The sequence below is a fragment of the Cavia porcellus genome, unplaced genomic scaffold (assembly GCF_034190915.1).
Source record: "Cavia porcellus strain 051 isolate PalLab524CR breed Dunkin Hartley unplaced genomic scaffold, mCavPor4.1 scaffold_14, whole genome shotgun sequence".
Lineage (NCBI taxonomy): Eukaryota > Metazoa > Chordata > Mammalia > Rodentia > Caviidae > Cavia > Cavia porcellus.
Genome location: NW_026947497.1, coordinates 19,837,713 through 19,850,413, shown reverse-complemented (window position 1 = coordinate 19,850,413; position 12,701 = coordinate 19,837,713). Strand labels below are relative to the sequence as shown.

The 12,701-nt window shown below is 37.2% G+C and overlaps 1 protein-coding gene across 7 annotated transcripts in view; it reads right to left on the bottom strand.

Annotated features, from left to right (window-relative positions):
- Bltp1 (bridge-like lipid transfer protein family member 1) overlaps positions 1-10,829 on the bottom strand; it is a 180,208-nt gene extending 169,379 nt beyond the window's left edge. For all 7 annotated transcript variants that reach the window (XM_063260728.1, XM_063260733.1, XM_063260732.1 and 4 more), the window contains exons 1-3: positions 10,599-10,829; positions 8,941-9,017; positions 8,523-8,615 (exon numbers count right to left, since the gene is read on the bottom strand). The gene's annotated coding sequence lies outside the window, so the exon portion shown is untranslated. The remainder of the gene's footprint in view (positions 1-8,522; positions 8,616-8,940; positions 9,018-10,598) is intronic.
- Between the last annotated feature and the right edge of the window lie 1,872 nt (positions 10,830-12,701).

Below are 12,701 nucleotides of genomic sequence, written 5' to 3'. Positions count from 1 at the left end.
TATGTGTGCTGAACATTCTTCTTTTACAACACCATTCCTCAAAAATATTTCCTGAAAGATGATTTTTCAGGGACAGTCACTGTAACACTATCTATCACACACTGAAAAACCAGAAAGAAAAAAAACCCACTTGATAGGAAAATAGTTAAATTATGGCACACTCTATAAAAAGTGTGTAAACACTTTTAATGAGACATCAACTGACTGATAATATCCAGGATGAATGCAGCCTTAACAGGAAAAAGTTGAGAAGCAAGATATGTATCATCCTACTTATGTTTCTGGAAGAAAAAAAGTTAACTGAGCATTATACACAATATATATATATTTTTAATCTGCAAAAACATTAGCAAAGCCATGAAAATGGTTGCCTCTGTGTACAGCAGTGAGAGATTGTCTGGGAAAGAGAAACAGTATTGAAGTAGGACTTTTTATTTCTGACACTCAAATATTAATTAAATGTTTATCAATTCGCATGTAATAGTTCACAATTTAAAACAGAAAAGGGAGAAGAATAACTGGGGTTTAACATGCTACAGGTGGTCAAGCAGCATTTTGTGCTCAAGCACATGTCTCTTGGCATCTCCTTTATAATATTAGCTAAGGAATAGGTAGCTCCCAATCCAAAAATATTATCATAATACTATTATATTTTTCTTTGGTTTTTAAATACCTTTTTTAAAAGTTAAAATTCAAATATTCACTCTGCAATATCAAACCTTCATGAAAATCTTCATGAAATAAGTTCAGAATGTCAGTTAAAACCTTAGCAAAAATTATTTTACAAGATAGTGTAGAGTCCAAGAATAGACAGAAGAATGCCTATACTGTTGTGTTCTAGGATGGGGGCAGTGAGGCTGACATAAATAAGTAAGTAGGCAAAACATACTCAAAGGAAAGAGACTAGGGAAAGGGAGAAAGAGGTTGCAGATATAAAGAAAATTGGTAAAATCAAAAAGTCCTACTTCTTCGGGCTGTGGTGATACCAAAGCAGCCCACTGTATGGATCAAAAGCTGAACTTTGTCCTGGACGATCTGGGTTCAAGTAACAGTTCTGTCTTTACAGGTGTGTGGCTCTGGACAAAGTACCTAACCTTCTCTGTCCTAATTCCTGGGTGTAATATGATGACCCAACGTAGAGTTTTCCATAGAATTTTTTAGTTTATACATGTAAACTATTTAATGTCTGGCACATTGCAAATATTATACTTCATAAATTTTGCTGTTGAAGTCAGTGCTTGAGTCTTGCCCCATACTGCTGGCATTAATCTCCAAACACAGGAAGACTGCTCATTATGAACACCTGTGATACTCTGCCGAAATGCTTTCTGACTGCAGGGAAAATGCGTGGCTTGCATTCCAAGGACAGAAATGCCAGAGAGTTAATGCCAATGATGGCCAGGAAGCTGGTGTATAAACACTCAAACCTGTCCATGCTCTTGGCCTGGGATAACTCTGAGATAGTTTATTTACTCTCCAAGAGTTCCTCAGCAGAAATGAGCTTCACCGGCCACAGTGGTAACTGCCAAGGTAATGCTCATTATTGGCTTCCATTCCTTTCCTTTCTTGCCCATTCCTTATCAGTGTTTCGTAGAATCATCTCTCAAATAAACTACCCTCATTTGAATTCTTTTCCAAGGCCTGCTTCTGGGGAAACATGCATCATGGAATTGTTATTATGATTATGATTATTACTAGTCCTAACAAATCAAAGTACAATTTTCTTTCACATGGAAAATGATCCTGTATTTTAGAAGATTCAATGAAACTATACAATTTATAGCACACTACATTTGATAAAGATATTTAAGATTTTTAAAAATCTCACTTCAATTCAGAACATATAAATGTGCAGGAAAATGAGCATTCCCTTTATCTGAAAGCAAAGAATGCATCCCAATGCAGGGGAAGTCTTCATGAAAGGTGAATTAATTACTTCTACATATTTTTTAAAGTATGAGTCAAGTCCATATTTATTTGAACTCTCATTTTTTTTTTCTTGCTATTCTCATTTTTTGGTTCCAAATCCTCTTCTAACTAGAGGAATTTCCCATGCACTGAGCTTTGCTAAGGACCTGTGGGCATCAGTGAAGTTACAGGAACTGGTGTCATCTAACTATTTTCACTCTCTTTTCTGAGTTAATAAACTAATAATGTTTGCTGAGGTGGGATAGAGCAAATTAGGGTGAGCTAGTCATAAAAGGTCTGCTCATCTGTATTCAGTCCTAGGGCCAATCTCAGTTATTTGCTATAAATACAAAGTAAACATTAAAAGGAGGAGGAGGAGGAGGAGGAAGGGGAGGAGAAAGAAGAGGAAGACAGTAAAACGGGGGGGGGGGGTTAGAAACAAAAATACAAGTATCACAAGTGTATTTTAGGTACAGTCTATTGTATCTAGGCCACAAACCTGTACAGCAAGTTACTATAATGAATACTATAGCCAATTCTAACACAATAGTATAGTATTTCGTATTTATGTATTTATCTAAACAGACAATATACAAATATGGCATGCAATTTTTTTAAGCAAATAATATACCCACATAAAGAAGCTTCAATGAATACAGCTTGCAAAATTTAAAGTTGCTCTGAGTGAGTCTAAGAGTGGCAAATGAGTATGAAGGCCTAGAACCTTAATATATACTACTTTAGATTTTATCAACACTGTAAGTTTGGGCAACATTAAGTGCATAAAAACATTTTCTTTGCTTCAACAATAAATTTGTGAAAAAAACTAAATTTGTAGTGGCTAACTGTAACTTGTTCACTTTGCAAACTTTGAAACTACTTTGTAATATTTAACTTAAAATACAAACACATTGTACATATATACACATTTTTGTTATGGTTCTTGAAGCAAGTCTCACTATGTAGCCTATGCTGGTCTCAAACAGCAACCCTCCAGGATCACCCGCCTGAGTGCTAGGATTACACATATGCACGCACCATCAGACCCAACCACAAAAATATTTTCTCTGTAATTTTATCCTATAAGCTTTCCTGCCTTCTTTCCTGTCTTTCTTTCTTTCCTTCCTGTTTGCTTTCTCTTTCTTTCTTTTTCTTCTCACTGCTGTGATCACACCCAGAGAATGCTAGGCAAGTACTCTATCACCAACTCACATTTTCTTGCTTTTCTTTTCCTTTCCTGCCTTTCTTTCTTTTCTTCCTATTTGCTTTCTCTTTCTTTTTCTTCTTAATGCTGGGATTAAACCCAGGGAATGCTAAGCAAGTGTTCTATCACTGAGCTATATCACTAACTCACATTTTCTTACTTTTTTTTTAAACTCTTTAAAACTGTTTTGTTAAAAAGTAAAGACACATGACACAGGTTCAGGATGATCAATACTGTCTTCCACTTCTCCATCTTGTCCCACTAAAAGGCCTTCAAGGACAGTTATACTATGAATGTCACCTCTTGTGATCATACTGTCTTCTTCTAGAATCCCTTCTAAAGGATCTGCCCCTTTGGTCTTCTTCAGCAGAAACCACCTTTTCAAAATCATACACATGCGGTTTACTTCTTCTTTCATTATAGATAGCTTGTAAACAGATAATACATTGTGAATATTCTTCTCTATTAATAAAAACCATCTAATATTGGAGTCACTGATTTCAGGCTTTTCAAGGTGCTTGTCCAGGTCTTCAAAAGCTTATATATATCACTGTAAATTAAATTTTCTTGAAGTTCTTCTCCTTCCTGTAATGCAGTTTCCTCTTCTCTTGCTTCTTCACCTATCTGATCCTATTCCAGTTCCAATAACTTATTAGTTAACTTCCCAAGAACCATTTCTAGGAGCTCCTCAATGTCATTCCCACTCACAGCCACAGTATAATTATTTGACACCTCAACCATAACTGTGCTGCTTTTTGCAACCTCCTCATCCTTTGCAAATTCTCCAAAGTCATGGACAAAACTCTTAAGTGTCTTATTTCACATGCAGGAATCATTCACTCACTCCTTGAGGACATAACACCAAGCCCAAGCAAGGTTCTAGATACATTTATAGATACTGAATTGCATATAGAATTGTACCAGTGTCTTCAGTTTCAATAGCCCTGGCAAAGGACATCCTCAGGTAATATGCCTTAACTCTACCTGCTGATCAAAGGGGTAGTTTAGAGGAAGAAATATCACTTTGATATTAGGATGGAGATCAGGAAGAGGAGGGGGGTATGTATAAGCAATATCAACAATAAGCAAAATCTTAAAAAGTATGCTATTCTCCAATTGTACTTCTCCATACAGGAGGGCATCTTGGGAGAAAAGTTAAATCACCTGTCACTTCTTAATAGGCCTACAGGTCACTGGCAGTGTTTTACTATCAGGCTTGAAAGTCCTGAGTTTTGCACTGTTCCAGATAACAAAAGGTTTCAATTTGTAGCCTGTAACAGTGTCCTCAGTAAAACTATTATTGTCTCCTAAAAGACTTAAAACCTCAATGACTTGACTTCCTCACAGATAAAAATACTTTCCACATTAGGGACGTTTCAATGACACTGAAGATTTGCTCTCACAAGTAATTTTCCTCCATAATCAGCTTATCCAGTTTCCAAAAGTTCTTCAGCTACCTCACAACAGACACCACAGACTTACCACTCATTTTCACGTTAAATAAAAATAATGATTCTGGAGTTACTCAGACTACCCAAAACTAGCAGTAAATTCGACCGTGAGGTTGGGTTGAAACTTTTCCTTCAAAGTCACAAATAAAATTTTTGCTCTGGGCATGACTATCATGGTGCTGAGAAGGTCACACTTTTGTGCCAGGTCATTAGAAGTTTCTCCATATCTGAATTTCTGTTCATCACAATGTCTTCAATGAAGCAGTTCCTTGAACAGTTTCCATCACTTTGTTCTTGTTCTTCAAGATCACAGCTATGGCAGAATGGTACCTACCTAAGTGGTAAGTAATAATCATCACTAATTTCATTCTTTGTCATCCTTAATCACCTAACTTGGTTTCCAGGTCACTCACTCAACATCACCAGCCACTGCCAGCATTAGCAGCAGATTCTGATCATAAACAGAAGAACACAAGATTATAGCACACACTAGAGAAAATGATGCAACACACAGATGCAGTAAATACAAGACTATAAGGCCACAGTTGGTGTAATACAGATAAACTGTTTGTCTTAGCTACTTCCTAGTTGCTTGGATAAGATACGATACCCACAAATTAAGAAAGTAAAGGTTTATATTCAGAATTTATAAACCACTGTTCACTGTCGCCTCCTAGGCAGAGTGGCATGACAGAGAGGCAAGGCAGAGAACAAGAACAAACAGTGTATAACACGGCAGGCAGAAAAAAGCATCAACAAGCTTCCTTTTCTCTTTTCATTCCATTCAGGCTACAAGCCTATTGGTTGATGTCATTCGCACCCAGGGTGGGTATTCTGTCTTCAGTAAATCCATTCACTCACACTCAGAATTGTGCTAATCTGATCAGTGGACTGATTCAGTATCACATATCCATGATTCGTAATTTTCAAAAGCTCCACCTGGGAGTGCATGAGGCTTTGGGAGATGTCTTAGATACAAATCATAACACTGTTTCACAGTTAACTTTTAAAAATATAAGTGGAAAATACTCTAAAGTAATGGTATATAGTACAGTAAATGTGTGAACCAATAAATAGTCACTTATGTATACATAATTGTATTGCTATACCAGTGATGGTAAAGCTTTTAGACACTGAGTGCCAAACTGCAACCCAAAATTCATTTATTCATTGTAAACTGCCAACACTGAAAACTGAGGTCTTAGTTTATAAGAAAACAATTCTACATCAACAATTTTCATCTTAAAACAAAAGCACAATAACATGTGTCATTGGTTTGCCACCACTATGCTGCAGCTTTTTTTTTTTTTTTTTTGAGACAGGTCTTACTTATGTTACCTAGGCTTGTCCTGAATTCAAGTGATCCTCCCACCTAAGCTTCCTGTGTGCCATACAATAGGCAAATCAAGTTTGTTTATGCCAACATCATCATAAACATGTAATGCACTGCACTTAGAAATTATAAGTACTACAATAGCAATAGCAATTTTTTGTAATATATTATAGGACCTCTGTACTACATACAATCAGCTGTTGATCAAAATATTATTATGAAGTTTATGACTGCATTTCAGTATCATCTATCATTAATTACTATCACTAAACTGCCACCATATCTTATTAGTATGAATTAGAGCATTTTTCTCATTAGTAAGCAGCACCTACAAATATCACAAGAGGCCTGAGGTTTCTGAAGATAGAGAAAATCTTAAAAAACAGAGAGTGGGCAACCAAAACAAATTTAGCTTCTTTAATAATTTTAACTAGAGCCAGCATTGTGTTAGACACTGAAATTTATAATGCCCTATTCTATTTATTAAGCAAACAAAATACACAATTATCCTTTTAGGTCAAACCAATTAGGTATAATCCCTGCTACCTACGAACAGTAACTCCAGGTTCCTTTTAGTCCCAGGATTCTACATACAACAAACACAATTTCACCTGCTATTTCTAAGTTCAACAATCATTCTAAAATAACAGGAATCCTCTGGTATCTTGGAATCCTCTGGTATCTTGGAAATAGAGGAGGTATCAAAACAAATCTTAAAATGCAACATGCACTCCACTTCTCATATCTTTTCTTTACAGCTTGGGCAAATTACTGAATCTTTTTGAGCTAGTTTCCAAGTAGTAAAATGAAACATCCTTCCATTGAAAACATGCAAAAGGCACTAAAAATACAAGTAAACACTAACCTCATAGCACAGCCTCTCAAAAAAAATTGTCAATAGTAACTAAGCTACTATTAATATTCTTTTTTTAAAAATTGAAATCTAAAAATTTGCATGGCAGTAAATATTAAAATTTGTCCAATTTCTTACAATATATAAAAGGAAACCTATATTGAACTGACAAAATTTTATAACCAAAGGAAACCTATATTGAAATTACAAATTTTATAACCAAAAGTAGTTGGCAAAAAATAACAATGCATACAATATAAAGTTAATATGAGTAACACAGCTCCACAAATACCAATGTGCATGATTATTAGAAGCAAATCAAATACTAGGCAGAAGGAATATTCCGATGTGGTAACAATCTACACTATGAATCAAAAAACTAAACAAATGTTAAGTACTTTTTAATATAGTACATTGCACAAAAATGATTCAAAGGCTGGGGATTTAGCTCAGGGGCATAAGCAACTGGTTGGCAAGCACAAGGTCCTAAGTTCGATCCCCAATACCAAAAGAAAAAAAAGATTCAAAGTAGGCACAGGTAAACAGTACAGCACACGTCTAGCATGCATGAAGTCCTGGGTTTAATCCCCAGTAGCAAATAAATAATATATATACACATATGTAAATACAAACAAAAACACATACATATAAACTTTACCTATTACATATGAAAGAATTTTTGACATCTAAGAAATCATGTCATCCAAGAAAATTGTTGCACTTAGCAAACCTCACTTCAATAGCCAGAAATTAATTCTGGCTCATCTAAACATTTAAATATATTTTTTAATCTTTTGAGAAGCTTTAAAACTCTGTGGTTCTAGAAATTACATGCCATGTAATGATTTCTTAGAAGTTACGGAAAGCCTTAGAAGTCAAAAGTCTTAGAAGTTAAAAATAAAGGTCTTTCAATTTGAACTCACACCCTCCAATCATATTGCACAATTCACTATTCTTTCTATAGTCCTTACTGCATTAAATGGTTCCAATACCTACTCATGTACAAGGCAGACTTTACAGAATTCATTGCATTCATCTCACAAATATTAAACATTAATTATGCACATGACTATGATAGTACAAAGAAATTATACAGATCTCACTTTTCCCCTGCTTACTAGAGCTAATCCATTTACATCTGTTCAATTCACTCCATCCCTTACTTCCCATTTGCACTGCTTTACTTCTAAGCTAGATTATTACAAGAGCCTATAACTGAATACCAGAATATCAGGCTTTCAACTTCACCATTCTCCAACTCATCTTCTAGACTGTTATTTATTTGACCTTGTAAGTTCTGTCATATATATTTTCCAAAGTGTTCTCAGAGTTCATTTTCCTAACTCCCCATGGAATTTTGAACTTCTGTCACTCTCTTAAACATGAAAATACTATGCTAAATCCTGTAAGAATCTTAGTTTCCTACTGTATCTTAAAGCAGTATTAGTAGATGATCCTAAATATAATTAGCTAAAATAATACAAGATTATAAATAAAGCAAATTATTAATCAGGTGATGCTCATTTTCTAGTTTTTTACGTAAACCAAAACATGCTTGCATATAAAATTAAGAAAAAATGAGTTCACAAAGACATTACATTCTATAAAACTTCACTACTCAAAGTACTCTCTAGGGCCATAAAAACTACTATTCTACAACCAGAAGCCCAGAATGTCTGCTACATGACACTCAATATAATAAAATGAATTAAACTGCTTTTTAGTCATATGTAATATGTTCTACTTTTCATACAATCATAATAAAAAACTTACTTAAATTCATCTGAGGATGTAGTTCAGAGGTAAAGCACTCGTCTAGCATTTGCAAAGCCATATGTGCACTTGAGTTCAGCTGTACACAATACTCTACAAAGAACAAACCAAAAAGTCAACTAATTTTCCTCATTTGTAAAACTATGCTGATTAAAGCAAAAGACAGAAAAGAATGCTGACACTTGATGAGTCAAAGATTCCCTTAGCATTCAACTGTCAATGTACAAGTTAATGATGACTTCACTGTCAATCAGATAGTGACAGTCCAAAAGTCAGCCAAAATGATTTGAGGGATCACAATATATACCGTCTGTTCCCTCACCATATAGACATATTAAACCACAAATGAAAAGTCAAATTTTCTCTGAACTTTAACAAAGAAATTAGATTTTTTAAGTCTTAGCCAATAAACGCTTACCCAAGTTTTTCACCATCTGCAATGTTGTTTTTCCTTCTCTTCAAAAGACCCTTCTGCTGTGTTTCATCTTAACAAATCTAAAAAGAATAGCATTTTATCAATTACAAAAGATATTCTGGCTTTATGAGTAGTGCAATTATTTCAAATTAAAATGATTTAGTAAAACACCACACATACAAAGAAACTAACGTTAATCCATGATTACATTTCCTTGTTTAAAGTTTCTGAATAAGAAATAGTCCTAAATGTATAATAAGGCCACAAATTCCAAACTAAGATATTTCAAAAGTTTTAAAATCACTGAACTCACAGAAAGAGAATGAGAGAAGAGTCAAAGGTTCTGGGGTTTAAATGACACCTTTAAAACATATTCCAAGTATGGCCTTGAAAAAGTTTTCTATTAAAATGTTAGCCCCCTGCTAACAAGAAAATGCTGTAGTTTATTTTCTATTCCTGGCACCTGCCATGTTTGTTTCTCTTGGTTTTTCAGTAGGGTTCCTGAGCCCAGAGCCTTTCACGGAGCTACTTGCCTGGGTTGTTTTGTTTTGTTTTGTTTTTTGTTTGTTTTGTGATGGTGTATTTTTCTTGGTGTTTATTTGTCTGAGACAGGGTCTTGCTAAGTCACTAAATTATCCAGACTTGCCATACTTTTGATCAAATGAAAATCACCTTGTAGACTCTTAAGGTGCTTGGGAGCTGGTACAGCATGTCCGTTAAAGGGCTGTAAACTAAAGTCAAATTGCTGAATCACAGTTCTTTGGGCAAGTTACATTTCAGACTAGGATTACGGGCTTCCGTTCTCTCATCTATAACATGAGAATGACAACACACTTTACATAATAAGACTGGTGGTGAATAAATGGTATATGCACATGATGCATATACTTTTCAAGTTACATTACAATAAATAATCTGCTTAATTCATCTATTTTCATATTTCGTCTAGTTAAATTAGAATAAATCAACTTCATTTCTATTATGCACAGGTGAAAGCAACATGAAACCAGATTACAAAACTCAGGATTACAAAACCCATGATTTCCCTAAGGAGGAAATTTACAAGACTTTTTTCCCCTTAACAAACGTCCTTAACCTGTTCACACTAGGGCCAACGCTGGGGAACAATTAGCACTGTCCAAAAGGAAAGTAACTTACTTCACCTTCTTTTGCCCAAAAGACAATGTTTACACTGCAACGTTCTCCTCCACAGTGTCGTGTAGCAATTGAGAATGCAAAGGATCACGCCTAGGAATCCAAGGGAGGTGCTAGGCTCTGATGCCCAAATAGAATCGACCCCTCAAGCAGCAGTACCACAAGCCGGTGCTGCTGCGAGGCTTAAGTCCGATCCCGGGTTCACTTCCCGCCGCCTTAGACACCCGCGCGCCGCCCACCTGCCTCGCCGCCACCCTGGGCGCCCGCTCCTGCATCCCAGCCCAGCACTGCCAAGCTCTCCCAGGCCTCTCCCCGACCTCCGACACCCCATCCGCAGGTCACCGCGCCGCAGGTAAGAATCAAAGGAAGAAGACAGGTACTGTCACCGTAGCAGGCAGCCGCGAGGCCGCCAGCCCTCCGCGACTCGACCAGGCCGACATCCGGCGCACCGGCACTAGGTGCTGTCCAATTCGCCTTCATCGGCCTGGCCCGACCCCACCCCTCACCTTGGCACAAGCCCAGGCAGCCGGGAACCTTCCTGGTTTTTCTCCAATTGACGTCGAAGGCCTTAGGCGGCGGCGACTGCCGTGGTAACACCGAGGCGGACACGGCCTACTGGGCGCTATCTATCGGCGCCCACACCTTCCAGCCGCGCCGCCCCAGGTCTAGCTGCCGGCCGCAGCCTCTGACACCCGGGGGCAGACGAGGGGAGGGGCCGGAGCTCCGGCCCGACTGCAATGCGGCTGCGTGGACTGGAAGCGTTCAACGTCAGGGCGCTGGCACCTCACGCACGCCACTAGAGCCCCGCCCAGGAACCCAGGGAGCCCCGCCCTCCCCTGCTGGGGGCGGAGCCTGGAGTCCCAGCTGAGCTGAGTGAGGGTGGGAACTTCACAGTGTTACCTAAGGTTAGTGGCCTTCCTGATCCCAGGGGCAGATACGGCCAAGTTTTAAAATAGGAGGCTAAGAAAAAGGAATCACGATGATGGTTGTGATGCAAAATAAATCCTTACAGAAGAGAGGAAAATGTATGACTCCATCGATAAAGGGGGCTTGAATGTGTGAAACGCTGACACAGTCTCTCAAATAAATATTACTGTTTTTATTATTCGCAATGAGAGTGGCTTCATACAATTTTTAAAGAGAATGGTGGTTCTTATTTAGCAAGGGAAGAGCGGGGGATGTTGATTTAGTCTCATTATTCTCATTTTTTTCCAATTTATAAATTTAAAAAGTAAAGCACAGAGGGTTTAAATACGCGTCCAGCTAAGAGAGCCAGGATTTGAACTCAACAACTGTGGCTCCACGGTTCCTTCTCTTAGTCATTGTTGTCGACTGCCTCTCAACTTTGATATCTCTAGTTCTGACTTCCTTCCAGAGTTCACATACATCTCTTAACTTTTCCACATTCCAGATGCAATCTTAAAAGGAACAGATATGAAAACAAGTTTATGACAGAAGGCGGAAAGCACATAAGGAACTACAATTAGCTTTTATTACATAAAAGGTAGTGGAAGCCCAGGTAGAGGCAGGTTATGAAACAACAGGCACCTTTCGTAGATCCTCACCCCTGCCACCTGGAAACTTCTGCCCATACTTAAATTAATTCCTAGAGTTTCTTTTTGCGCCTTACCAAAGAAATTAATTTATTAAATTAACTTCAAGGGAGGATTCTAGTAATTCCTAAACTTTGTCTCCTAGTAAATTTACAAGATTCAAGTTTGCTGCAAACTACTAACTCTGCCAAAAAGGAAAAACTGTCCTGGTATAATTTCTTTAGGTTCCCAAACCCAAAACTAAACTGAAACTGTGACCTTTCTCTAACTATGTGAGAGGCTGTGTAAATCTGCAAGTTTCTGTCTCTACTTTCTTTTCAACTCTACGACCAACAGCCATGCTGTGACTACAAATGTACATTAGATGGAAGTATAAAAATAAGTTCAGAGTCTTTCTATCCTAAACGTCATTACTCTTGTGAAAAATCTTCAAACTCTCTAGCATTTTTTTGCAGCTCATTAATTTGCCTTCTCCATCATCCCACCTACTTTCATTTTCACCAGCACGCCACTACAATAAGCCAATGGAAGACCCCTAACAATTTTTGTAATGTTTTAACTTTTACTTTGAAATAACTGTAGCTTCCCAGGATGACACAAAAATAGTGCAGAATTGTTGCATGCATGTGTCACCCAGTTTTCCCCCAATGCTTATATCTTATATAATTATAGCACACCATGAAAATCCAAAAATTGACAGTATGAATGTGTAGCTCAATGTCATTTTATTATGTGTAAATCATAAAACCCACTGCACTGTAAACACAGGACTCTTATTTCCTCCAAAGCTCTCTATCCTGCATCCCTTTATAGTAAACAATTACTCCTTTTCTCCTACCATTTCTAATCCTTGGTAATAACCAAGACTATGTTTTTATAATCTCATCTTCCAAAACGTTATGTAAATGAAGTCATGCACTGTGCACCCTTTGAGATTAGTTTTTTTTACTTTGTACTTAATGGGCTTGAGATCTATCCAAGGTATCGCATAGGTCAATAGTATCTTCTTTTTTGCTAAATAGTGTGTGGTATGCATGTTCCAAAGTGCACTCATTT